Here is a 27327-nt window from a genome sequence, read left to right on the forward strand (position 1 = left end):
GGTCAGGTAAAGGTTACCCTGAAAATTGATGTGTCAGCAGAGGCTTGAAAAATGAATAGAAAGCCCGGTGTAGGAAGGGGTGGGGGTTCAGAGCATTCTGGTCAGGGAAAAATAGTATGTATGAAGGTCTTAAGGCAGAAACCAATAGAAGGGTGGCTAGTATTGGAAAGAGTGGTCAGTGGCTGGAGAGGCAGGCAGGGGCTGGGTTATGCTGGACCCCGTAGGCAGATCTGATATCCAGGGGTTTAGGTACGCTGATGATTTATGGCCAGTATCCATTCTGATAGGTGGGAGGCCGTGTATACTTGTTAGCTCTGGTAATTATTACCCCTGCTTGGAGTGCCGGGTTCGTGGTCTCTTACTTTACTCTCAGTGCTGTGGGGGCCTTTGCGGAGCTTGCTGTAGGGGAGTGACCTGATTAGATGTGATAGGCAGCTTCGGTATTCCTCTGTGAAAATTCCTGGCAGGGTTCTTTTAACTCGGCCTTTTGTGAAGATAGCAAAAGGATCATTTTAGAATGACTGGACCAGTATTAAGGGATGAGATTTACATATTTACTGCAGAGATAACTTAAGCCTTGTTAATGACATGTAATAAACCTACAGACATTATATGATGATATATAAAAAGCCTATGGACATGTTAGTTTCCATTTACTCTTACTAAAGAATTGGTGAAGTCCCTAAGGTGGGTATGGTTAAGAGTATACAAGATGGGATGACTTTTCTTTTTGCATTGTACAAGGTCGGTCTGCTCAATTACTGTTGAGAGGCCATGCTTCATGAAGGCAGAAGTCTTGTCTGTTTAGGTACCCCTAGATCTCTAGAACCAAGTACCATGCTTGGCGTGTAGTAGGTGACAAATACACATTTTTAATTGAATTAAAATGTCCTCTGCCCAATATGCTCTGTAAAAGCCTTATTGCCTACTTTACTCACTGTTCATTTACTTACTTATTTATTCCACAAGTGTGGTCTTCCTAGGCAAGAAATCTGTTAATATGTGTACTCTTTGCTTTGGCCAACTACCTCTGGGACATCTAGCAGACTCCAGCCATGGGGAAGGATTTTCACTTCTGGGGGAAGAGTAACTTCATTATGGGAGGTTGACTGAGGAGGACTTTCCCTTAAGAACCCTTGTGGTTTTATTGGGCCTACCTGGGTATTCCAGAGTAATCTCTTTACCTCAAGATCCGTAATTGAATCACATGCTAAAATCCCTTTTGCCACGTAAGGTAACATGTTTGTGGGTTCTGGCAGTTAGGACACGGACATCTTTGGTGGGCCATTATTTTGCTTATCACACAGTCTGCCCTCTAGCCTCCAAAGGTTAATTTCTGTCCCACATGCAAGATACATTCACCTCATCCCAGTATCTCCCAAAGTCATAACCTATTATGGCATCTGCTCAAAGTCCAGAATCTTATCCAATCTTGTCAGCTGATGATCTAAATAATCTACATCAGGTACGACTGTGTCTCTGAGTATCATACATTTGGGGACAAAACTTCTCCATATGTGGATCTCTGAAAAGTAGGAAACAGGTAATTTGTTTCCCAAATACAGTGGTTGTGTAGGTGTAGGGTGCCTGTTATAGACAGTCCTGTCCAAAGGAAAGAAGTAGAAAGGAGAGGGGCCATGAGTCCCAAGATATTTTGAAATCTAGCAGGGCCAGGGAATAATCCCATGTGGTCCTTGGCTCTGCCTTCTGGGCTCGTGACTCATTCCTTTGAGTTATTCTTCCTTTTCCAGGCAGAGTAGCATGGGTGTGTGGCTGAGTAGTTTTAGCAGTCTGTTTCCTGCCTGTAGTATTTTGGAAGTCTGTCAGCCTTTTCTCGTTTCATCCTATCAGTTTTCTTCAGTCCAAGTTGGCAGTGTTTCTGCTGGTATAACATTCTTGGGAACATTTAGGGCCTCCGGTGCATCGGACAAGAGGCGCCCCCACAGATCTATCTTAGATACCCCCATCTCTGTTCTTAGCCTATGCCGAGATGACTGAGGGGAGCCATGAGTCACATACCCGATCTCCTCAAAGAGCCCTCCTGTGATTGTATCTTCGGAACTTTTGATCATCAGAGGCATTAGCAGAAAGTTGTTCAGCTATGCCTGTGGCTTTTCTCCCAGAGCAGAATTTCCTGACAGGGAATCTCCTAATTTTATCATCTTTTGCAGTCCAAATAGGCTGAGAATTCTCCTACTCCTCGGGCCCTCGTTTCTTCTGCTTGTCAGCTCATCCCTCCGTCTCCCTTTCCTGTTGTCTTTTACTATAAGCAGCAAGGAGAAACCAGTCTGTACCTGCAATACTTTGCTTGGAAATCTCATCTGAATGTCCAGGTTCATCTTTCGGAAGTTTTGCTTTCCGCATTACTACAGGACACAATTCAACTAAGCTTTCTGCTACTATGTAACAAGGATCCTGTGTCTTCCGGTTTCCATTTCCTTTTTCGCCCTTACCAGCAGTATTTAAAAAAAAGTTTATTTATTTATTTTGAGAGAAAGAGAGAGCGCGTGAGCAGGGGAGAGGCGGAGAGAGAGGGAGATAGAGAATCTCAAGGAGGCTTCATGCTGTTAGCACAGAGCCCGACACAGGGCTGGATCCCATGATCTGTGAGATCATGACCTGAGCCAAAATCAAGAGTGGGGCACTTAACTGACGCAGCCACCCAGGAACCCCACCAGCAGTATTTTTTTTTTTAAACTTTTTTCAACGTTTATTTATTTTTTGGGGGGGACAGAGAGAGACAGAACATGAACGGGGGAGGGGCAGAGAGAGAGGGAGACACAGAATCGGAAACAGGCTCCAGGCTCTGAGCCATCAGCCCAGAGCCTGACGCGGGGCTCGAACTCACGGACTGTGAGATCGTGACCTGGCTGAAATCGGACGCTTAACCGACTGCGCCACCCAGGCGCCCCCCACCAGCAGTATTTTTAACGTCTGTGTTTCTACTAATGGTCTGTTCACCACGATTTAAGTGTTCCCTAAGATGATACAGGTTTTCTGTACCATGCTCTTTACCTCATTCTGAGTCCTCACCCGTGGGGTCTTTAACATCCATATTTCCGCTAACAGTCTGTTAGCGGTCTAGGCTTTTTCTCTCATGCTTCTCAAAATTCTTTGAGCCTCTGCTCATTATTCAATGCCAGAGGCACCTCTACGTTTTTAGTTATCTGTTACAGTAGCATCCCACTTTCAGGCGCCACAGTCTGTATTAGTTTCTCATTGTTGCTGTAACAGATGGCCACAGATTTAGTGGCTTAAAGAGATTTATTATCTTATAGTTCTGGAGGTCAGAAGTCCAAAATGGGCTTCAGGAGGGCTAAAATCAAGGTGTTGGGAGAGCTGTGTTCCTTCTGGGGTCTTTGATTTATTGTCTTTTCTAGCTTCCAGAGGCTGCCACATTCCTTGCATCATGGCAGTGTCATTGCAAATTCTGCTCTGTTGTCCCATTTCCCTCTTTCTCTCTTTCTGTTGCCATATTGTCTTCTGTGATGTTAACTCTTCTACCTCTTTCTCCCCCCTTATAGAGACCCTTATAATTATATTGGGCTCCCTCAGACAATCCAGGGTAATCTTTTCATCTCAAGATTCATAATGTAATCACACACACAAAGTCTTTTTTGCTATGCAAAGGTAACATATTTACAATTTCACAGGATTAGGAGGTGGACGTCTTTGCTGGGGGAGGGGGGCGCCTCATTTTGTCAACCACAGGATGGTTAACACTGTTGGGCAGCCCTGTCTAATAGCAATGCAAGATGAGGCCTATTTGTAATTTTAATTTTTGTGGTAGTCATGTTGAGTAAAAAGAAATGACTAATATTAATTTTAATTCTACATTTTATTTAACCTAGCATACTAAAAATATTATTTCAACCTATGGCCAATACAAAAATTTATTAAGATATTTTGTAAGTTTTTACAAAGTCTCCAAAAATCTGTTTTGTATTTCATACTTATAATATACCTTGATTTAGATGCTAAATTTTCATCTGAAACAATTGGTCTATATTTCGATTTAATAAAATTTAAAATCGAAAAGTAGATTTGCCAAGCTATTCCATACATACTCAGGTAAGTGTCAGATATTAAAAATTAAACAGCTTTACTGAAGTACACTTGACATATTCTGTAATAATAAAGTGTACATATTCAAAGTGTACAATTTGGTAGTTTTGACATATGAATATACCCATGAAACCATCACCACAATCAAGACAATGAGCATACCTATCACCCCAAAAGCTTCCTCTTTTTCCCTTTGGTAATCCCTCCTTCCTGCACTTCTCTGCCCTCATCCCCAGGCAACTCCTGATATTTCTGTCACTGTAGAATAGCTGGCATTTTTTTAGGAATTTACATATATAGAATCATACAATATGACCTTGGGTCTGGATTCTTTCACTGATCATAGTTATTTTGAGATTTAAATGTGGTGTGGCATGTTCAGTGCTTTTTTAATAGGCAGTGTAGTTGGGTCTTTGCTTTATTTTTTCCTTTTTCCTTTGCAACCAGTAAAACAATATCTATATTTTTATCAAGGTATGTAGACTATTCATAGACTATTCATGTCATTGTTGACAGATTTAAATATATATATGTGTGTGTGTATAAATTTTTTTTAACATTTATTTATTTTTGTGAGAAAGAGAGAGAGAGAGAGAGAGAGAGAGAACACAAGTGGGGGAGGGGTAGAGAGAGAGGGAGACACAGAATCCGAAATAGGCTCCAGGCTCTGAGCTGTCAGCACAGAGCCCAAAGTGGGGCTTGATCCCATGAACAGTAAGATCATGACCTGAGCCGAAGTTGGATGCCCAAACGACTGAGCCACCAGACGCCCCAACATGTTTATATTTAAATACATCTTTTTTCTATTTGTTTTCTACTTGTTCCCTCTATTCTTTGTTCCATTTTTTTGATTTTTTGGCTTCCTTTGGATTAGCTGAAGTTTTTTGTTTAATGGTACCATTTAATTTCTGTTGTTGGCTTATTAGCTATAACTCTTTTTTATTTTAGTTTTGCTTTAGAGTTTATAGTATACAACATTAGGTTATTACAGTCTACCTTCAAGTGAGAGTATGCAACCTTATGTATAAGAACATTTCAATCATTTGCTTTTTTCTTCCTGGCCATTGTTTTGTCACACATTTTACTTCCTCATATGACATTATTTTATTATTATTATTATTATTATTTTAAGTTTTTTCATGTTTATTTATTTTTGACAGAGAGAGAGAGAGAGCACGAGTGGGGAAGGGGCAGAGAGAGGGAGACACAGAATCTGAAGCAGGCTCCAGGCTCTGAAATGTCAGCACAGAACATGATGCGGGGCTTGAACCCACGGACCGCGAGATCATGACCTGAGCCAAAGTCGGATGCTCAACCGACTGAGCCACCCAGGAGCCCCATCATTATTATTATTTTTATGTAATCAGTCAATTATCTTTAAAAAAAAATTATTTATTTATTTCTTAGAGACAGAGAGAGAGTGGGGAAAGGGCAGAGAGAGAATCCCAAGTTTGATGCGGGGCTTGAACTCAGGAACTGTGAGATCACGACCTGAGCTAAGATCAAGAGTTGGATCCTTAACTGACTCAGCCACCCAAGTGCCTGAACAGATTTAGATGATAAGAAAATCAATCACATATTTACCCATGTAGTTACTCTTTCCTGTGTTTTTCATTTCCATCTGGTATCATTTTCATCCTGTCTGAAGGCTTTCCTTTAACACTTCCTATTATGCTGGTGATGAATTCTTTTGGATTTTGCATGTCTGAAGAAGTGTTTTGTTTTTACTTTTTGAAAATATTTTTGCTGGGTGTAGAATACTGTGTTGACAGTTTTTTTCTTTCAGTACTTTAAAGATGTTGATTCACTGTCTTACCACTTGCATTATTTCCAACAAGAAATATGTATCATTCTATCTTTGTTCCTCTGTAGGTAATTTTCTTTCTCATGATTTTAAGACTTTCTCTTTATCATGGATTTTGAGCAGTTTGACTATGATGTATCTTAGTGTGGTGTTCTTCATCTCTTTTTCTGTGTGAGATCTCTTGCACTTCATAAAAAAATTTGGAAAAAATTTGGCCATTATATCTTCAAGTATTTTTTCTGTCCCTGTTTCTCTTCTTTAGGGACTCCAAGTTACATGTATGTTGGGCTGCTTAGTGGTGCCAGTTTACTGATATTCTGTTCATTTCAAAAAATCATAATTCTCTTTTCTCTCTATTATTTTCAATAGTTTCTATTGCTGCACTTTCAAGGTCACTGAGCTTTTATTCTGTAGTTTCTTTTATTATTATAATTTAGTGCTTTTTAAAATCTCATATACTATAGTTTCATCTCTGTAAGTTCAGTTTTGACTCTTTAAAAAATATTCCATGCCTCCGTTTAACTCTGTGAATAGATGGAACACAGTTACAATAACTGCTTTATATTTCTGTGACAGCTAGTTCTTTTTTTTTTTTTTTTATTTTTTTATTTTTTTATTTTTTTATTTTTTTATTTTTTTTTATTTTTTTTTCAACGTTTTTTATTTATTTTTGGGACAGAGAGAGACAGAGCATGAACGGGGGAGGGGCAGAGAGAGAGGGAGACACCGAATCTGAAGCAGGCTCCAGGCTCTGAGCCATCAGCCCAGAGCCTGACGCGGGGCTCGAACTCACGGACCGTGAGATCGTGACCTGGCTGAAGTCGGATGCTTAACCGACTGCGCCACCCAGGCGCCCCTGTGACAGCTAGTTCTAATATTTATATCAGTGCTGGGTTAATTTTGATTGGTTAATTCTTCTTCTCATTACTACTTCCTTACATGGCTGGTAATTTTTGATTGAATGCCAGACATTGTTATTTACCTTGTTGGTGCTGGCTATTTTTGTATTCTTATAAATATTCATGGTATTTTTCTAGGACACAGTTAAGTGACTGGGAAACAATTTGATCTTTTTGGATCCTACATTTAAGGGTCCTACATTTTGGATCCTACATTTAGATGGCCAAGAGCAGTGCTAGTGCTAATAGGTAGAGTAGAGCTAATTATTTCCCATCACTGAAGCAAGTCCTTTTGTGTACTCTACCCAATTCCCTATAAATCGTGAGATTTTTTGGCTCAATTGGTGGGAATAGGCAGTGTTCTCAGTCCTGTGTGTATGTTGAGCACTGTTACCTTTTGGGCTCTGGTTCTGTGTTTTTTGGTGGTTTTATCACATGTATGCAATCCACTGAGTACTGATCTTAAGAGAGATCCATATTTTTTCTGTCTGCTGTCATCTCCTCTCATGTATATTGTCCTGTGAAATCTAAGTGCCTTGGTCTCCCCAAACTCACAACTTCCTCACCTCAACTCAGGGAAGTTGCTGGGCTCTGCCTGAATTCCTCCTCCCTCCGACACAGCGTGGGGACTCTCTTGGAGCAATAAGCTTGGGTAATGGTAGCACTCATCTCTATTGTTTTCCATTTCTCAGGATCACTGCCCTTCACTGACTGACAACCAATGTCTGGAAAGCTGCTATTTCATTGAATATTCATTTTAAATTTAAATTCAGATTAACTCAAATTCAAATTCAAAGTGTATTTCCTCAACCCTACTAGCCATATTTCAAGTGCTCAATTGCTGTATGTGGCTGGGGTTTACGATATTGGACTGTGAAGGTCTAGACAGGCTCTGAGCTTTTACTGTTTCACCACACCACATTTTTTTTTTTTTAATTTTTTTTTTTTTCAACGTTTATTTATTTTTGGGACAGAGAGAGACAGAGCATGAACGGGGGAGGGGCAGAGAGAGAGGGAGACACAGAATCGGAAACAGGCTCCAGGCTCTGGGCTCTGGGCCATCAGCCCAGAGCCTGACGCGGGGCTCGAACTCACGGACCGCGAGATCGTGACCTGGCTGAAGTCGGACGCTTAACCGACTGCGCCACCCAAGCGCCCCACACCACACCACATTTAATATGGACACGTTACAAAATCCTGTCTTTCTTTTTTTTTAATTCATATATATACGTATATATATATGTATATATATATACATATATATGTATATATATATACATATATATATACGTATATATATATACATTTAATGTTTATTTATTTTTGAGACAGAGAGAGACAGAGCCTGAGCGGGGGAGGTACAGAGCTAGAGGGAGACATAGGATCTGAAACAGGGCCCAGGCTCTGAGCTGTCAGCACAGAGCCTGACGCGGGGCTTGAACCCACAAACTGTGAGATCAAGACCTGGGCTGAAGTTGCATGCTTAACCGACTGAGCCACCCAGGTGCCCCTAATTCTTATATTTTAAAAAAATGTTTATTTTTAAGAGAGAAAGAGAGTGAGAGCGAGAGTGCAGCACAGGCGGGGGAGGGGCAGAGAGAGAGAGGGAGAGAGACAGAATTCCACGTTGGGCTCTGTACTGTCACTGCAGAGCCTGACTCAGGATTTCATCCCACGGATCATGAGCATGACCTGAGCCAAAATCAAGAGCTGGATGCTTAACCGACTGAGCCACTCAGGTGCCCTCAAAATTCTGTCTTTCAATATGAATACATGATAGTAACTAGCAAGCTACTTAAGCTCACTGCCTTAGAGTACTTCCATTTACTCATTGATAAAATGGGATCATATATATATATATACGCATTATATTTATATGTATATTATATATATGTAATATACAGATATTATATATATGTAATATGTATTATTATATATATTGTATATATGTAATATGTAATATTATATATATATGGTATATATGGTTGTAGTGAGGATAAAATAAGTTAATACATATAAAGAGCCACACCTGTAGTTGGTACATGGTGAGCTCTCATTAGATGTGAGTTCATACATTTTTAAATAATAGAATATGACTGTGGCTGCCTTCTCCTATGTATATCATCTGTCATCTTGTGTGTTGTTAGGGTCAGATTTTAACATGCAGAGGTATATTGGGATAGTGGGAAAAACAGAGGATTGGGGAAGGGGCAGAAGATTAGGGCTCAGAACTTTATATGTAATAGTTTATATCATCCTCACTGCAACCACATAAGGTAAGTACTTTTATTGCCCCATTTTGTCAATGAGTAAGTGAAAGTACCTTGAGGGAGTACTTAGGGGTACTAGTGGATATGTCACTTAATGTTCTCAAGGGTCAGATTCCTCATCCGGAAATGGGAAGAGTACACAGACTGAGTGTAAGAATTAAATGACAAACTATAAGAAGGTACTTTGAAATGCGTAAAGTGTAAAAAACAAACTCATCATTCTTTCCTGCATTTATTTTTATTCCTCCTCCTATTTCACCATTCTAAGTCTAGCTCTGAGTTGATGTATATTAAGGGAGTGAAAACCTTCATTTCATTTGCTAGCCTGATAATAATATTGATGAATTTAAGTAGGAAGCTTGCTTAACTGGAAATGCTTCTATCATACCCGCTCCAAAGCCTGATAGGATTATTTGGGGGCTAGCTAGCCTTTTACGGTTGTCTTTGTCACTGCCTTCTTTGTGTAGTGCAGACAATTGAATAAGTACGATTTTTATCCACTTCTTACCTGAAACCAATTATATTAGGAATTGGGGTTGGGGGCAGAGAGAATGAATGGCTATGTGTAAGACTGGCATGGATCTTTTCTAAGCTGAAAAACACCCTAAATACTAGCTTTAGAGTGTCAAAGTCATTTTGGAATACCTCTGCTTTGCCTTGAATGGGACTCAGAGAAGGCCTGAGGGTTTGGAACTCTACTTCTCCCTGACTTGACTGTACCTTGGTGTTACCTGGTGGGGAGGATGTGTCTGTCCCTTGGTGTCTCATTTATAAAAGTGAATTAGAATATGCATGGGTGAATTTCTTTAATGTGTTGGTTTTTTTTTTTCTTCTGCCAGTAAACTGCTACCTTACAGGAGTTCTATCTTAGAACTGAGTTTCTAAAGAAAAAAGTATCTTTCAAGTAGCATGTTTTCTGTGACAAGATAGAACAGAGGCTAATGTGGGATACTTCCAGAAGATGGAGGCATTCTAGGATTTGTGCTAGATGTTGTGGGAGACACAGACACAAAGGCAAAGATCTTGACCCCAATGAGGTTATAGCCGAGAAGGGCAAACACAGAATGCCCTTGGACACTCGAATGGAGAGGAGAAGAGAGCTGGATTGTCGTGGGTTATAGAAAAAGTCCCGAGTACGTTGAAGAGAAGCTTCTCACTGGATGACCTGGGGAATGCTCCCTGGAGGAGGTGGCATCTCAAGCAGACCTTGAAAAATGGACAGGAATTAAATATATGCAGTTTGTGTTCATAGGCGCACTGCTCATGGGCACTCATTTTCACAAAAAGGTACTTGAGGCTTGAGTTATAGCTCTTAATGCTCGGAAACTCTGAGGAAGTTGGAGTTACCCAAAGGGTTTGTTTAATGCTGATCGTCCGCCTTTCCTGCCACCCACTATTGCCCAAGTCTGAATTGTTTTTTCTGTTGATTGGATGCGCCTAGTCACTAATTACCTCTGGGAGCATTTACAAGGCAACCTCACTTGGAGTGGAGTGATTTAGTATAACTCTGCATTTAATCAATTAGTGGAGTGATTCAGTTCACATATCAGCATCTCTCAAATATAGGTATTTTTGCTCTTGCCAAAATAAAACTCAAGCAAGCTGTGGGAATGGAGAGGGTTTTTCAGGTTCCTCTCTAGGCAAATTAACACCTGCACTGGCATATTTGGGAAAATCATTCAGTGGCTGTGTGACTAAATGTATATCAGAGAGAAAATAAATAATTTCCTAAATCTTCACACTTGTTAACATCTGCACTTAAATCTGTTTTCTCAGTCATGTTCCTTCTCCCATCAAATAGTACATTAAGGAGAGCGGAGAAGGAGAGAGACAGCAGAGAATGTAAAAAGATAGTAATGCTTTTAGAAACTGCTATGTATATGCACCACTTCCAAACTAACATATTGACCTTGGGCAAATTACCTCTTGGGATGTGTTTTCTCTCTGGACATTGGGTAATAATGGTAATGTCTATGATACACAATATTTTAAGGGTAAATTTAGATAACATAAATTCATTGTTAGTAATAACAAATTTAAATGTTAATCCATATTATTATTAAGAGTTCAGCAAGTATACACTTTGTCATCAAGTATTTAGCAGATACCTACTATGTGCTAGGCACTCTTTCAAGTATAAGGAATATAACGGTAAGCAAATTAGACAAAGTCTGGCTCTTGAGGGGAAACAGACAATAAGCAAGTAAGTATAGAGTAATTTCAGATAACTTCATTTATTTAAGTTCAGATAACTTTAAACAATTCATGTTTTTAAATGCAGGAAGATATTTCTGTGTTATTTTCTCCCAAAGAGTATTTGCAATTATCTATTTACTTTGTAACGAGGATGGATCAGTTGTCTGAACTGGATTTTTTTTTTTTTTTAATTATCTCAACCCCTAAAGTTTATTTGTCTTTTAATCCTTCCATCAACCCTATTACTTTTGTACTATTTTCATATCCTTCGAACAGATGAAGAAATAAGACCTAGAGAGTTCTAGTAACTCACATTATCTGTAGGGACAGACAGGGGATTTGAATTCAGGAGTCTATACCTGCAGAGTCTGTGTCTCAGCCCCGCTCCACCTCCAGGTTTTCTTTCCCTAATACATCAGAGTAGGAGTGGATAAATAAATGTAATGTGATAAAGATACAGCTTCTCTTAAGAGAAAGCAAAGGACATCTGCCAAAATCTCTTTGGCAGGTGTTTTCAATCCACTAGGACAGATGGTGGTCTTGTCAGTTGGTGAACTCCATTTAATAGAATTTTATGATTCTTTCACTGGGAGGGGCCTGCTGAATACCTGCAGATGAATACCTGGTGATCCGTTTGGCAGCCCAAAGAGAACTTGCAAAAGTCAGAACTAACCAATGGGGCTACACTTAAATGTGTATCCATTTAAAATGTAGTCCCTGTGGCCTTTTGACCAGTTTTCTTTAAAAAAAATTTTTTTAATGCTTATTTATTTTTGAGAGACAGAGTGTGAGCATGGGAGGGGTAGAGAGAGAGAGAGAGAAAAAGACACAGAATCTGAAGAGGCTCCAGGCTCTGAGCTGTCAGCACAGAGCCTGTCCCAGGGCTTGAACCCACAAGCTGCGAGATCACGACCTGCGCTGAAGTCGGACACTTAACCGACTGAGCCATCCATGCGCCCCTTGACCAGGGTTTTCTTGAGAGACCCTTGTGGGAGAATTAGATCAGCATTGACAGCAATGCTGTCTGATGCATGCTGTGATTCTTAATTGGGATTTGTTTTAACATATTGGGACTAAATTCCTTTCTGTGGGAACACATCTCTAAAATTAGAATGTAAATCAGTGGAAAAATATGATTTGGTATGCAAATATTTTATTTAAATACAACTTTTCATGGATGTAGCCAGTGCATGAAGTGGAGCCAAGATGTGCTGATAAGCTAGGCTGGCTCAGCCCTCATGCTTACATCCTGGTAAAAAAATACAGCCCATGAGCTGCCTGGCAGCACAGGGTTGCACAGTAGGCATAGGATCCCATGCCTGGGGATGCAGGTTCTAGCATGGTTCCCTCACTTGACTGCTGGTATATTACGTAACTACTCTGGGCCTTGGGTCTTTAAGGTCATAACAATGTTTTAACTTGACTAGGAGTTACTCTGCCACACAAAAGAAAAACACGTACAAGCACAAAGGATAAAAGAAGCAACGATGCTGTCACTGTCCCCCAGAATCAGATGTTAACATTTTGTCTATTCGCTTAGAACCTTAAAAAAATCTCAGAATAATTTGAAATCTCTGTGTTCCCCTCTCAGTGCCTTTCTTCTTTCAACCTTTCTACCAGCCGTCACTAATATGGTTGATGAGTACTCAGTCCGTGTGTGTGTGTGTGTGTGTGTGTGTTACCACATTTATATGTGTTCACATATGAGAAATATAATAAGGAGGGCATATGTATAGTGGCTAAATGTATAGTCTTAGGAGCCAGACTGCTCAGATTGAAATCCTAGCTCTCGCTGTTACTAGCTATATAATGTTGGGCAAGTTCTTTAACTTCTTTTTGCCTCATTTTTTTTCCCATGTGTGATATGGGGATAATAAAGCATCTGTCTCCTGGATTGTTCTCTGGATTAAGTAAGTGGATTCATTATTGGACATACAGTAAACATTCAGTGAATGGTTTGTGTGGCTTAAAAATTATATAAATGGCATCATACAGTATGGATATTTCTGGAACTTATTTCACTCACAATTATTCTTTTGAGGACATATAGATCTTGTTCATTAGTTTGGACTGATCCAGAACATCTCAATGCACTCATCCGTTTGTCTATTGATGGAGACTTGGCTTGGTTCAGATTTTTCAGTGTGCGTTTTTGTGCATGCCTCCTTGCCCATGGTTTTTAAATTCTTAGTGTATATATACCTTTCCATAGAGAACATTCTTTAAGGGAATCCTTAATTGTCCAACAAACCTTTAGTCCAGTCCTGTGATTGGTCACCTCCAGTGATGGAGATAACATTGTATCATGAGTCAGCTCATATTGTTTTTAGGCTACTTTCTCAGAAATAGTTTAAAGGAACCCAAATTTTGGGTTAATGCAATGCCCTTCTATTGCTCCCACCTAAAGCACTCCAGTCACATTGGCCACCTTTTGGTTCCATGAGCACACCAAGATTTTCCCTGACCCACACCATTCCTCCTTGCAAGAGGCCTAGAAGACCTCCTTGTCCCTGCACTTTCTGTACCTGGCTCTCATTCTTAAATGTCGCTTCCTTAATGAGGCCTTCTCCTACTCTCTTCCCTATGAGGTCCCCTGTTTTATTATCAACTACTACTGCCTGGTGTATAGTCCTTCAGAGTTCTTACCAGTAATTGAAATGATATATTTCTCTTTGTTTCGTTTAACTTTGTCTGCTAGTCTATCATAGGTCAGTCCGTGTCTCCGCTTGTGTTGTTTTCTGTTATAAATCATTACCCAGCATGATGTCAATGCCTGGCACTTATAGTTGGCACTCAGGAAAGATTCGTGCAGGTAGAGGCACTTGTGACCACAGAGTAAGTGTAAATCCTCTTCCCATGAAATAGCCTCTCAGGTATTTGCAGGCAGCTTTCAAGGTGTTCCATCCTTACTTTCTTCAGGTTAAACATCTCTGATTACTTCAGTAGTTCCTTATTATGGGCCAAAACCCCACAGAGGTTTGTTTGTTCTCACTTACTATGGCTCTTCTCTTGGTTCTCGGTTCTAGATCTTATGCAGTTGGTTTTTTGGATTCATGTTTATATCCCTGTGTTCCTTACCATTAGATTTTATTACTATGTAAAAGGGAGAGGCTGGGTTAAAACACCAAGGTCACTCACTTGCAGTTCTTAAAAATGGAATTGGCGGGATGCCTGGGTGGCTCAGTTGGTTAAACCTCCAACTTTGGCCTAGGTCATGATCTCACTGTTCCCAAGTTTGAGCCCTGGGTCGGGCTCCATGCTGACGGGTCAGACTGTGGAGCCTTTTTCAGATTTTGTGTCTCCCTGTCTCTCTGCTCCTCCCCCACTCACACTCTGTGTCTCTCTCTCTCTCTTTCTCTCAAAACTAAAGAAACATTAAAAAAATTGGAATTGGCTATTCCAGAACAGCATTGTCCAATAGAACTTTATATGATGATGGAAATGTTCTAGATCTGCACTGTCCAAGACAGTAGCCACAAGCCGCATGTGGCTACTGAGCACTTGAATTGTGGCTACTATAACTGAGGAACTAAATTTTAAATTTTATTTAATTTGAAGCATTTTAAATTTAAGTACCATACCATATATGGTTAGTGGCTACTGTATTAGACAGCACAGTTCTGGAGAAAAACTTACAGAATTTTAAAAGATGAGATGGTGTGTATGATGTATTTAGAAAAACCAACATGGGGATAGACTGGCCTGTTCAGGGTCAGGATTCATTTGCTCAGTGGTCTTTTACTTAGTTAATAGATTTTTTTTCTTTCTTTTTTTCTTTTCTCATTGAGCATCAGCAACGTCCTAGGCACAATACTAGGTGCTGGAGATTTAGCCGTGGAAAAGACGAAAAGACGAAAAGACGAAAGTCATTGGACTTTCTATCTGGTGCAGTGGTTCTCAGCCCCAGTGTCGTATTAGGACCATTTGGGGAACTTGAAAACATTCTTATGCTGAGGACCAGCCTTTAAGAGATTTTGATCCCCTTATAAAATAAGTCATGGGGATGAAAAGTACAGCATAGGGAATATAGTCAATAATATGTAATAACTTGGTATGGTGACAGATTGTAGCTCCACTTATTATGGTGAACATTTCATAACATAGAGAACTGTCTAATCACTAGGTTGTATACCTGAAACCAATATAAATAAAACATTGTGTGTCAACTAAAATGAAAAAAAAAAGAGATTATTATTTATTTGATCTAATGGGGGGCCCACATTAGACTTGGATAGTCTTGTAAAAACTCCACTGGTGAACCTATTTGGTAGTAAGGTTCAGAATCTCTGGTCTAGGGGAAAGTAAGTATCCTTCTTGATAAATAGGGGAGAGAGTCATGCTTAAGTTTCCACTTTGTTGGGGAGGTTTGCTGCATATTTTGAAATCTCCCAATTGATGCCCACTTGACACAACCCAACCCTCCATCCCCACCAAAAGAAGGCCTTTAGCGGCCTGAAACATGGTGCTCCATGAGGTCAATTACATGGGCTTATTTGTTGTGTAATAGTGTCAAGTCTGCAAACTATTCTCAGTCTGTAAACTCTGTCTCCTTTCAAAATGTTATTATTAGTCTTCAAACTGGATTTTTCTGTCTGGAGCTTTTTTTTCCTTTAAGGTGTATATAACATATATTGTATATAATATATATAATGTTTATAATATATAATAAAATATTATAATATATATATTATATGCATATTTTTATTTTTATTTATTTTTTATTTTTATTTATTTATTTATTTATTTTTTATTTTTTTTAAATTTTTTTTTTCAACGTTTATTTATTTTTGGGACAGAAGGAGACAGAGCATGAACGGGGGAGGGGCAGAGAGAGAGGGAGACACAGAATCGGAAACAGGCTCCAGGCTCTGAGCCATCAGCCCAGAGCCTGACGCGGGGCTCGAACTCACGGACCGCGAGATCGTGACCTGGCTGAAGTCGGACGCTTAACCGACTGCGCCACCCAGGCGCCCCAATTTATTTATTTTTTTGTAGAAGATGCTCGAACTTTTTATTTCAATATTGGATACAATATTGAATAGTTTTTAATTCAATATTGAATTTATTTCAATATTGTTCAGTATTTGAACAGGAAAAAAGCATTTATGCAAGTCACAAGCAGTAAAGGTGATTATAAAGATTTTTTTTTTATGCTGGTGTAAACAATTTTTTTTCAATATATGAAATTTATTGTCAAATTGGTTTCCATACAACACCCAGTGCTCATCCCAAAAGGTGCCCTCCTCAATACCCATCACCCACCCTCCCCTCCCTCCCACCCCCCATCAACCCTCAGTTTGTTCTCAGCTTTTAAGAGTTTCTTATGCTTTGGCTCTCTCCCTCTCTAACCTCTTTTTTTTTTTTTTTTTCCTTCCCCTCCCGCATGGGTTTCTGTTAAGTTTCTCAGGATCCACATAAGACTAAAACCATATGGTATCTGCCTTTCTCTGTATGGCTTATTTCACTTAGTATCACACTCTCCAGTTCCATCCACGTTGCTACAAAAGGCCATATTTCATTCTTTCTCATTGCCATGTAGTACTCCATTGTGTATATAAACCACAATTTCTTCTTTTTTTTTTTAATGTTTATTTATTTATTTTGAGAGACAGAGACAGAGCATGAGCAGGGGAGGAGCAGAGAGAGAGAGACACACAGAATCCGAAACAGGCTCCAGGCTCTGAGCTGTCAGCACAGAGCCCGACGCGGGGCTTGAACTCACAAACTGTGAGATCATGACCTGAGCTGATGCCGGACGCTCAGGGGATACGACACTGGGGATTGACTGAGCCACCCAGGCGCCCCATTAAACCACAATTTCTTTATCCATTCATCAGTTGATGGACATTTAGTCTCTTTCCATAATTTGGCTAGTGTTGAGAGCGCTGCTATAAACATTGGGGTACAAGTGCCCCTATGCATCAGTACTCCTGTATCCCTTGGGTAAATTCCTAGCAGTGCTATTGCTGGGTCATAGGGTAGGTCTATTTTTAATTTTCTGAGGAACCTCCACACTGTTTTCCAGAGTGGCTCCACCAATTTGCATTCCCACCAACAGTGCAAGAGGGTTCCCGTTTCTCCACATCCTCTCCAGCATCTATAGTCTCCTGGTTTGTTCATTTTGGCCACTCTGACTGGCGTGAGATGATATCTGAGTGTGGTTTTGATTTGTATTTCCCTGATGAGGAGCGACATTGAGCATCTTTTCATGTGCCTGTTGGCCATCTGGATGTCTTCTTTAGAGAAGTGTCTATTCATGTTTTCTGCCCATTTCTTCACTGGGTTATTTGTTTTTTGGGTGTGGAGTTTGGTGAGCTCTTTATAGATTTTGGATACTAGCCCTTTGTTCAGTATGTCATTTGCAAATATCTTTTCCCATTCCGTTGGTTGCCTTTTAGTTTTGTTGGTTGTTTCCTTTGCTGTGCAGAAGCTTTTTATCTTCATAAGGTCCCAGTAGTTCATTTTTGCTTTTAATTCCCTTGCCTTTGGGATGTGTCAAGTAAGAGATTGCTACGCCTGAGGTCAGAAAGGTCTTTTACTGCTTTCTCCTCTAGGGTTTTGATGGTTTCCTGTCTCACATTCAGGTCCTTTATCCATTTTGAGTTTATTTTTGTGAATGGTGTGAGAAAGTGGTCTAGTTTCAACCTTCTGCATGTTGCTGTCCAGTTCTCCCAGCACCATTTGTTAAAGAGACTGTCTTTTTTCCATTGGATGTTCTTTCCTGCTTTGTCAAAGATTAGTTGGCCATACGTGTGTAGGTCTAGTTCTGGGGTTTCTATTCTATTTTTTTAATCTACAGTTTTCAGTTGTTCAGATTCTCGAATTTGAGACTAGAACTCAGCCCCAGTGGGCTGAGAAGAGCGAGGAACCAAATGTTGACAAGGCGGAAGGAATGTTGACTTGGAATGGTCAAGGAGGAAATTTATGGTTGTATCACTCGACACAGTGTGGATTTTGCTGTGGCTAATAACAGCAAGGGTTGGCTTCTTTCTCCGTGTTCGTCATGGAACGTGTGGGGCTTCTGGAACAGGCTGACAGAGCATCCTTTATGTGGAACATTGCTGGTTGTTGTGACTGAGGGAAAAGAGGCATGACAAAGCATGAGCTGACTTTCAAAGCTTCTGCCTGGAAGTACATCACTTTTGCTCAAAGAAAATTTCACGACCAAGTAAGGAAGTGACCTTCCCCAGAGAAAGACAGTAAATATTTGTGAACGATAATACGGGTTCTTATAGTCTTCCCTTCTCATCCCAAATATTGATTCAGCCTCCTTTTGGCTCCCAAACACACTTTTTCCCCCTGCCTCTCTCTAGGGAGACCAGACAGAAATTCTATCCAGTCATGTAATAGAATCAAAGCCTAGGATCCTATGATGGGTCTTTCTATCAGATATTCATTTTGCTCCTCTTGCTTCAGATACTTATGAACAAAAAAGGCAAATTATGTGCTTCCCATGTACCTCATATATAATGTTAGATCAGGGGGAGAATAACTTACATAAATACTTTTTTTGGAAAGGGGAAGAATGGGAGATACACAGTTACAATAATTCTGGGAATTGATGGCGGGAGATGTTAGAAGGGTCCCTTACTTAGGAATTGGACATGTTCTTTTGTTCCCTGGAAGTAGATTTCCAGTCCATTGTTTTCTATGGCTCTTGGTTTCACTTTGTTGGGAGTCCCTCCTCTTCCATTATCCTCCTTAGTGGCTGAAAAACTCTGTCACTCCACTTCTTCCCCATAGAAGGTTGGGGGCCAAGTGTTGTTTTGTTGCTTAAAGTCATAGTTTCTTAGTTGGAGCTAGTGTGGCTTTCTGGCTGTGAAACAAGAATAAAACTTGGTCATTTTTGTCATTGATTTAATTCCAGTCAGCTGTATGTACCAAGAGCTGCACTGACAATTTATTCTATTACATTAAACTTATCAGATTTTCATGGAAGAGCCAGACCCTTTTCTCCATTTCTCCATTTTGTCCAACTGAAAGGACTCACCGGCACTGCCTTAATTTGTTCAGATGTTCTAACAACAAGTGGGGCGTCCAACCCTTGATTTGATTCTCATCTCAAGGCGGACTTTTGATTGGCCTCCTCAAAGTATTTCTGGGTTTTATTTGTCATTGTAGGGAGATGAGAAAAAGTTGTCTCTTCCAACCCTGGAAGCCCTGGAATTTCTGACTCTGTTCTCTTTCATTTCCATCAGCAAGGTGGCCAATTCTTTTCTCTTTCACCTTGTGCTAATTTGCTAGGGCAGCCATAACAAAGTACCACAGACTGGGTGGCTGAAACAACCGAAATGTGTTGTGTCTCAGTTATGGAGGCCAGAAGTCCAAAATCAAGGCGATGGCAGTGTTAGTTCCTTCTGAGGGCTGTGAGGGAAGGGTCTGTTCCAGGGCCCTTTCCTTGACTTGTTGACGGTTGTTTCCCCTCAGTGCCTCTTCATTTTCCTTTTAAGTGCATCTTTTTGTCTGTATTTTCCCTTTTCACAAGGACACCAGTCATACTGGATTAGGGCCCACCCTCAGACCTCATACTAACCTGTTACCTCTGTAAAGATCCTATCTCCAAACATTTTGAGTTACTGGGAGTTAGGGCTTCAAATTTGAATGTGGGTGGGGAGGGATATATTTCAATGCAAAGCACGTCTCTTTCCTCTAGTTCTTGTCAAATGCAGCCAATAGGAATCAAGGCACATACTAACTTTCTGTTTTTCAGGCTCATCAGCTACATTTCTCTTCTAGTTTATTTCAGATGACAGTTTTACCAAATGTTTCATCACTGCATAATATGAATAAACATCTTTCCAGCCTCTATTAATACTTTCTTCCCACTGCCAGAAGCAATGCTACATATTCTTACTTTGTTGTTGTTACATTGTTGTTGTAGCACCCCAGTTCTTGAACCACTGTATGTATTGATAGGAAGGCTAGATGTTAGAGTAAGCAGCTCTTAGTGATTTATAATATCGAGAGTTTGTTTCTTGCTCATGCCACAGGTCCATCTTGAGTTGGCTATCTTTCTCTCCTTCCCATTTTCCTCTCTGTGAGACTGGGTGCAACATCTACCAGTAGCCTGGCCATTGCTGTGACAAAAGGAAAACAAGAATGGTGACGCATTCACTGGTTCTTGAAGCTGAAGGTTGGAAGTGAGATGTGTCACCTCTGCTCCAGTTTCATTGGCCAAAGCAAGTCATATAGTCAAGCGTTTAGTCAAAGGAGATGGAGAATACAGCTTTCCTCCAGGCACAGACAGTAAGTACTTCTGAGCACACAGACAAGCACATAGGCTGTTTTGATATTTTTAGAGAAGTTGAGAGAGATACTAGACAGAGTTGACCTTTTGGGACTAGACAGGTGGGAAGACCCGAGCCAAGGGTGAGGAGAAGGATGTTGGCCTTGGCACTGAGATCTAACTGGAGTTCGCACCAGTGGAATCTGTCTTGCATCAGAGACCTGGCAGGTTAACATGCCAGTGTTGAAAGAGATGAAGGGAGCATCAGAGGGTTTGTACCTCAGATCTTCAAGTTGCAACTCTGTCATTTAGTGGCTACGTAACTTTTGTTGGGTTACCTGACCTCTCTGAGTCTCTGTTTCTCATCTGTCAGAGGGGACAGCAGTATCATCCTCCTCACGGGAGTGCTCTGAGTATTTCATCCCCCCCCATGTAGTAACCGTGTATCTTTGGACAAGGTACTTCACTTCTATATGCTTCGGTTTCCTCATCTATAAAATGGAGATGTAATAATATGTATTCGTAGAGTTGTTGAAAGAATTTAATGATGTAAACCATTTAAGCCAGTGCCTGCCTTGTAGAAAATGCTCAACAAATGCTGATTGTTCCTGTAGTTGTATCAGCTGAGGTGACAACAGTGCCAGACACATGGTGAACTCACAACAAAGACGAGGTAATCGCTTTTTGCACCGACATTTTATTGAGGAGTAGAAGTCTAGGAAGCCAGAGTCAGGGAAATGAGGGCTGAAGCAGAGAAGGGGAGAGAACAAATACAAGAGCTCATTGCCAAGCAGGCCACAGTTTCCTGACAGACCACTCAGAAAGGTCACATAGTCACAGCTCCCCGTGGTCAATGCAGTGATGGGGGCAAGGAGAAGAATTTATCTGTTGACTTCCAACTCCCTTGGATCCAAGTTCCCTCCATGAAGCATCTATGTCCCTACACTTCTGGGCTTCATGTGCCTGGATACGACATGAGAGCTGAGAGAGCTCCTGCCTCAGTGGCATCAGGGAGACCCCTAGAGCTTGAGATGAAGGGGTGTGGCATGATGCAGAGTTAGGAACTGATGGAGCACATATGTGAGTCGTGAAAGTAACTGGGAGCAGTCTCCAAGGCAGGCTGGAGTCTGCAGTGGTGGTGTGGCAGCCACAGCCATCTGGCTGAGTCACCATGGGAATAGCGGGAGCAGTTGCTGGGGCACTCTGACCTGAAAGCCATGCAAGTGTGTGAATCCGGGGTGTCCTATAAATATAGTCGGCAATTTTGCCTCCTTCTCTCACTTTACAGGTGAGGAAACTGATACCCAGAGTGGGAAAAGGCTTATTTAGGGTGATATAGCTTGTTCGTTGCAGAGTAAAAACTAGAATCCAGGTTTTATGAAGAGTTAGTTCTGAGGTTTACTGATCTCTGGATTTCTTTTTTTTTTTTTTTTTTTTTTTAAATTTTTTTTTTCAATGTTTATTTATTTTGGGACAGAGAGAGACAGAGCATGAACGGGGGAGGGGCAGAGAGAGAGGGAGACACAGAATCGGAAGCAGGCTCCAGGCTCTGAGCCATCAGCCCAGAGCCCGACGCGGGGCTCGAACTCACGGACCGCGAGATCGTGACCTGGCTGAAGTCGGACGCTCAACCGACTGCGCCACCCAGGCGCCCCATACTGATCTCTGGATTTCTGATTCAGTTCTAGCCCATATTCATCCATCCATCTGACCATCCATCCATCCATCCATGCATGCATCCATCCATCCATCATCTCTGTGCTTGGCATTTATTAAAGACCTCCTTTATATCTCGTGCTGTGCTGGGCCGGGCACTTCTCACACAAGAATGGGGCACTAAGAGAGGGGAACTGTGGGTTGCCTCTTTCTCCTCACTTTATGGCCTCTTTTCTGCTGTGGCGATTGGGAAGGCAAGCCGTCTGTGGAGTTGAGCCAACAGGGAGGAAATTGGATGCACTTAGAATGCTTGATAGATGGAATGGAATGACTAATGTTTTCTGGGCCAGGGAGAAGGGAAGACAATGGTTCCATCTCTGGCTTGAGCTCCAGTGTATTGGCAGTGGCTCTGCAGTATAGGGGGGAAGGTGGATTTCCAAGGAGGACATCTGGCTTCTGTGAATCCCCTAGGATCTTAGACATAGCCTCCCTGTGAAACCTAACCATCAAAGAGGCTTACTGGCTCACTAACTGCCAGGCACTGTGTGGAAACTGTGAATTACAGACAGGTCCATGTTATGATTCCTATCCTTTTTCTTTTTCTTTCTTTTTCTTTTTCTTTTTTTAATTGAAGTAGGGTGGGCACACAGTGTTACATTAGTTTCAAGCGTACACAGAGTGAGTCAACAAATCTCTACTATGCTATGCTCACCACAAGGGTAGCTACCATCTGTCTCCATACAATGTGATTACAGTATCACTGACTATATTCCCTATGCTGTTCCTTTTATCCCTGTGACTTATTCATTCTATAACTGGAGGTCTGGAACCTCCCATTCCCTTCCCCCATTTTGCCCATACCCTACCCTCTCCTCCCCTCTGGCAACCAGCAGTTTGTTGTTTGTATTTATAGGTCTGATTCTGCCTTTTGTTTGTTTATTTGTTTGTTTTGTTTTTCAGATTCCACATGTAAATGAAATCATATGCTAAAGGAAATGTAAGTGTAGTTGGAAGATGAGCAAATCTGTAAAAGATTATTAATAACACTGCACCATTCATATTAATAACTAATAGTTATTGTGCTTGGCTAGGAGGGTCCTCTTGTATCTCAGTGACCTTGACTTACATTTCATGGACAGACTTTGTGAGCCTGTGGACCTCCTAAATTGCATTTGTACCTTTTTCTTGGGAAAAGGCCTATTGCTTGCATCACAAGCCCAGACTTGTGTGTAGTCTCTCGCAAACATAAGCGCTCTGTGGCATTTCATCCTTATAGCAGCCCCATTTTTCAGATGAGGAAACCAAGACCTGGAGAGGTTAAGTGGCAGAATCAGTACTTGAACCCAGGCCTCTTTGACCTTAAACTCCGTGCTTGACCTGCTCTGCCATGGTGTATTCCTATAGCATTAGTAAGGGGAAACTGAGGCACACCATGGTTGGTCCCATCTCCCACCTCCTATTTGTGCCCAGAAAGGGTGTGTGACTGTTGCCTTGCGCAGAAAGTCAGTGCTTCAGGGGCAGACGGGAGACTCGGATCACTCAGCTTGGAAAGCGGAGGTCTGAGGACATCGTGTCTCCCGTTGGGTAGAGGAGGGTGGTGGTGAGCAGCTGTGTCTGTCTCCACAGAGGCGAGGGCCAGTGCGTGGCTGCACTAGGAGCGTAGTTTATACCTAAGGAGGAAGTTCCTGATTTCAAAGTGGGTAACTGCAGAAGGGGTTATATCCACCAAAGTTTTGTCTAAAATCGGGGGAAAGATACATAAATCCCAGACGCTTTCCTTGGTCAGTTTTTTTCTTTTTCTCTACGGTTCAAAGTCTGTTTTATTTTCCTGACGTGCAAAGGTCAGTGGTGAGGGAATTGGTGTGTCCAGGCCTGGATTCTCTGGTTTCCTCAAGCTGCAGCCCCAGCAGAGGCATCTGACACCCACAATACTTAACTTTGCTGTTCACCTTGAGAAATGCAGATCTGCACATGCCCGAGGAGGTCTGTACCTCTGCGAGGCCCCCCGGGGCCTTCAGCTGCTCTGTGAGTTCCTTCACACCTTGACAAACTGCAAGGCTTTAATGGGCTTAACGCACTTGGGAAATGGGCTGTTGAGGTTGTGTTGTGTGAATTGAGACCCCACAGGGCAATCATTCTGTTGGGTTTATTACACTGATGGTCCTGGCTGCATGCAAAGGAGGAGGGAGCTGGAGCCTTTGGAACTCTTGGCTGAAATAAGTAAACTTCTAGCAATAGAGAAATGTGGTTGGGTTGGGTTGGGAAGGGGCATCGCTGTGGGCAGGTTCACAGAGGTGCTGAGTGGTGTAGGCGAGATATGTGTGTGAGTGCACGTCGTGGCTCTGTGAGTGTGAATGTGGACATGGGGCTGAGGGTAGGTGTGTTCCTAGGAATAGGGTTGTGTATGTGTAGTAATGAAGACCTGGGTTTGATTTCCAGACCCACTGTTTACGAGCAAGGTGGGCTGGTTAATTTGCCTCTCTGCATGTCAGTTTTCTCATCTCACAGAGTGGCTGTAAGGATCCAAATAAAAACCGTGCATGAAAACGAGTAAATACATGCCTGGCATTACTTAGTGTTGAATAAATGGGAGCTGTGGTGTTTGTTGTAGTAGTAGGTACGTGCAAACATGATGAGGGTGTGCATAGGTGCGTGCACTCACATTAGTTGTGTCCCCAGCTGTCCCACAGAGAGTAGACTCTGTGACTGAGGGGCTTTCCCTCATGCAAGATCACTGGTATGCTTTCCAGACCTCCTTTTCCAGAGAAGCATTGCACAGTGAGTCCCACCTGGGTCCCGTCCTTTCTAGGATTTGCCCTGATTTTCTTTGGGATTGTTCATGGTTTTTGCACTTTTTTGAGTCTTTTCCCCACTAGCTATCATTTTCCAAGTTCTTTCCCAGTGTCATTGGTGGAGGGAGGAGGTGACCCAGAGGGATGAGCGATCCAATTTATATGGGGACCACCTGCTACCACCTGAGATGTAGACACAGATTTTTCCCTTCCTCCTGCCCATTGTTCTTGTGCTTTGAAGGTGTAAATGAGTGGAAGGGGACATGTGAGTTTCCCCCACCCCCTGCCCCCGTGTTAAGGTCCAACTTGAAACTTCACATCAATTTTTCATGGTGGGTATTAACACATTTTCTCAATTTTGAGATTCGTATTTTACCTTTTAACATGATATACCTTGTATTCATTATACACATATAGTGATTTAAAGTAATGTTTCTTAACCCTGAAACTTTTGTTGAAGTAACTGTGCATCTTGGAATGGATGGCTTCTTAGACCTCCATCTCGGTAATCATAACCTTATATTTCAATTTTCCATTTTGAGGACTGTTTCCCCAGCTACACTGGGGACAAGTGTGGGGCAGAAGGGACTGGTCATGGGTCCCAAGTAGAGTGTCTGGCCCATTGTGGATGCTGAACACAGGCTGGTTTGAATGGGTATCTCGATAAGTCATGGTTCCCCGCTTAAAGGAGCCCAAAATGCTGGCGAGCCTCAGTTGTTCCCTTTACTATGGCTTTGGTCCTTATTCTGCGTTAATAGTTTGGGGTCTTACTATAGTTTTGCTGCTAAGGTCACTACAAGAAGAATCTAGTTGGGGAGGCAATACCGGAAGGTGTGAAGACAGTCACATGGGGTGTTGCTGGTGTTCCTGAATGACTGCCAGGTGGCGAGTGCTGTTGGAGGTCTGAGGATTCAGAGCCGATTTGGCTGGCTGGATTTGGGAGGACTTGCAAGAAGAGTAGAAGACTGAGCAGGGTTGGGTTAGGCTGAGAAGTGGAGGAGGCATATGATGCAGGGGGAGTGGCCTGAGCAAAGGCACAGGGAGGCATGGTCAAGGACACTACAGAGGACAGTTTGGCTTCCATAAAGAGATCATGTGAGAGTGTGTGGGAGAGACGTCTGGAAAGGCAGGTTGGGGCTTGGCTGTGAAAAGCTTTGGGTATAAGGCTTTTAGGAACTTACTGTGGGGAAAGCATGGGCTTTGGTATCATTGAGACCTGGGTTCGTTCGTTCATTCATTCATTCATTCATTCATTCTTCCAATAACACATTTATTGAAATGCCAGGAACTTTGCAAGTGCTGGGAACACGGTGGGGAGCGTGAAGACCGGCCCCTACCCTTGCAGAGCTTACAGTCTAGTGGTGTCAGTCCTAGCTTTGTTATTTACTACCTGGGCAAACATAAACAAGTTATGTAAAGTTTCTAGGTCTCAGTTCATCATCGGTAAAATTGGGATAGCCATAACTGAATGAAATAATGTAAATCAAATTGCCTGATACACAGTGGGTATCACAGTAGTCTTAACTTTCCCCTTCCTGTTTCTCCTTGCCATTTTACTTTCCTCGCCTTCTTTCCATAGGTGGTAGGGAGTCATTGGCTCTGCATGTACCTGCTGCTCTGGGAGAAGGGCACTTCACCTTCTCAACTACCCCTGAGACTGCCAGTTACAGTTTAGTGATCTCCGCAGGCATGTGGCCTCATGTGTCTGCCTCCTGGAAGTGACTGCAAATTGGTATAGATCAAGACAGTTTATCAGCAGTGGAAATTAACCTACTGAAGTAAACTAACCCTTGAAGTTTCCCCAGGATGACTGTAAGATCAGAGTATGGTCTGAGCTTAGTTAGGTGGGACCATGTCTAGAGAGAACCAGGTTAGGCGTGTAGGCCAGGAAGGGCAGGAACAGTGGAGATAGGAAGTGGATCCAAGGAGGGGAGAATGGGAAATGAGAGGAGATAAATGGCCCCAGGTCTAGGGGAAGACTCTAATGGGTGTGGATGGACCCCATGCAGAAGTTTATTTTTAACTCCTGTAAGTATTGGTTGAATGCCTACCACATGCCTGCCACTGTCCAGCTTCTGGACAGTGCAGAGGCTGTATCAGTGAACAAGAGAACACATTCTCTGTCCTTACGGGTATCAGAATCAGAAGAGACCGATAATGAGCACATGAATGACAGTATAACAAAATGTTGAATAGAGTTGAGGACCATCCATCCATTCATTCATTCAACAAAATCCTGAGTGTCTCCTATTTGCTAGTTATTATTTTGGGTTCCGGGAATACAACAAGGAAGGAGACAATCTTTACCCTCATGGACTTTGCATTCTGGTAGTGACACAGTCTATTAGCCAGTAGACAAAAAATATATAATAAGGCTCAGCTAGTGATAAGTGCTATTAAAAAAAAAAAAAGAGGAAGA

The 27327-nt window shown here is 41.7% G+C and overlaps 1 protein-coding gene across 1 annotated transcript in view; it reads left to right on the plus strand.

Moving 5' to 3' along the window:
* The window catches only part of NELL1 (neural EGFL like 1), a 416591-nt gene that overhangs the window by 2858 nt on the left and 386406 nt on the right, over positions 1–27327 (plus strand). The window lies entirely within an intron of this gene.

This window comes from Prionailurus viverrinus, chromosome D1 (genome assembly GCF_022837055.1).
Source record: "Prionailurus viverrinus isolate Anna chromosome D1, UM_Priviv_1.0, whole genome shotgun sequence".
NCBI lineage: Eukaryota > Metazoa > Chordata > Mammalia > Carnivora > Felidae > Prionailurus > Prionailurus viverrinus.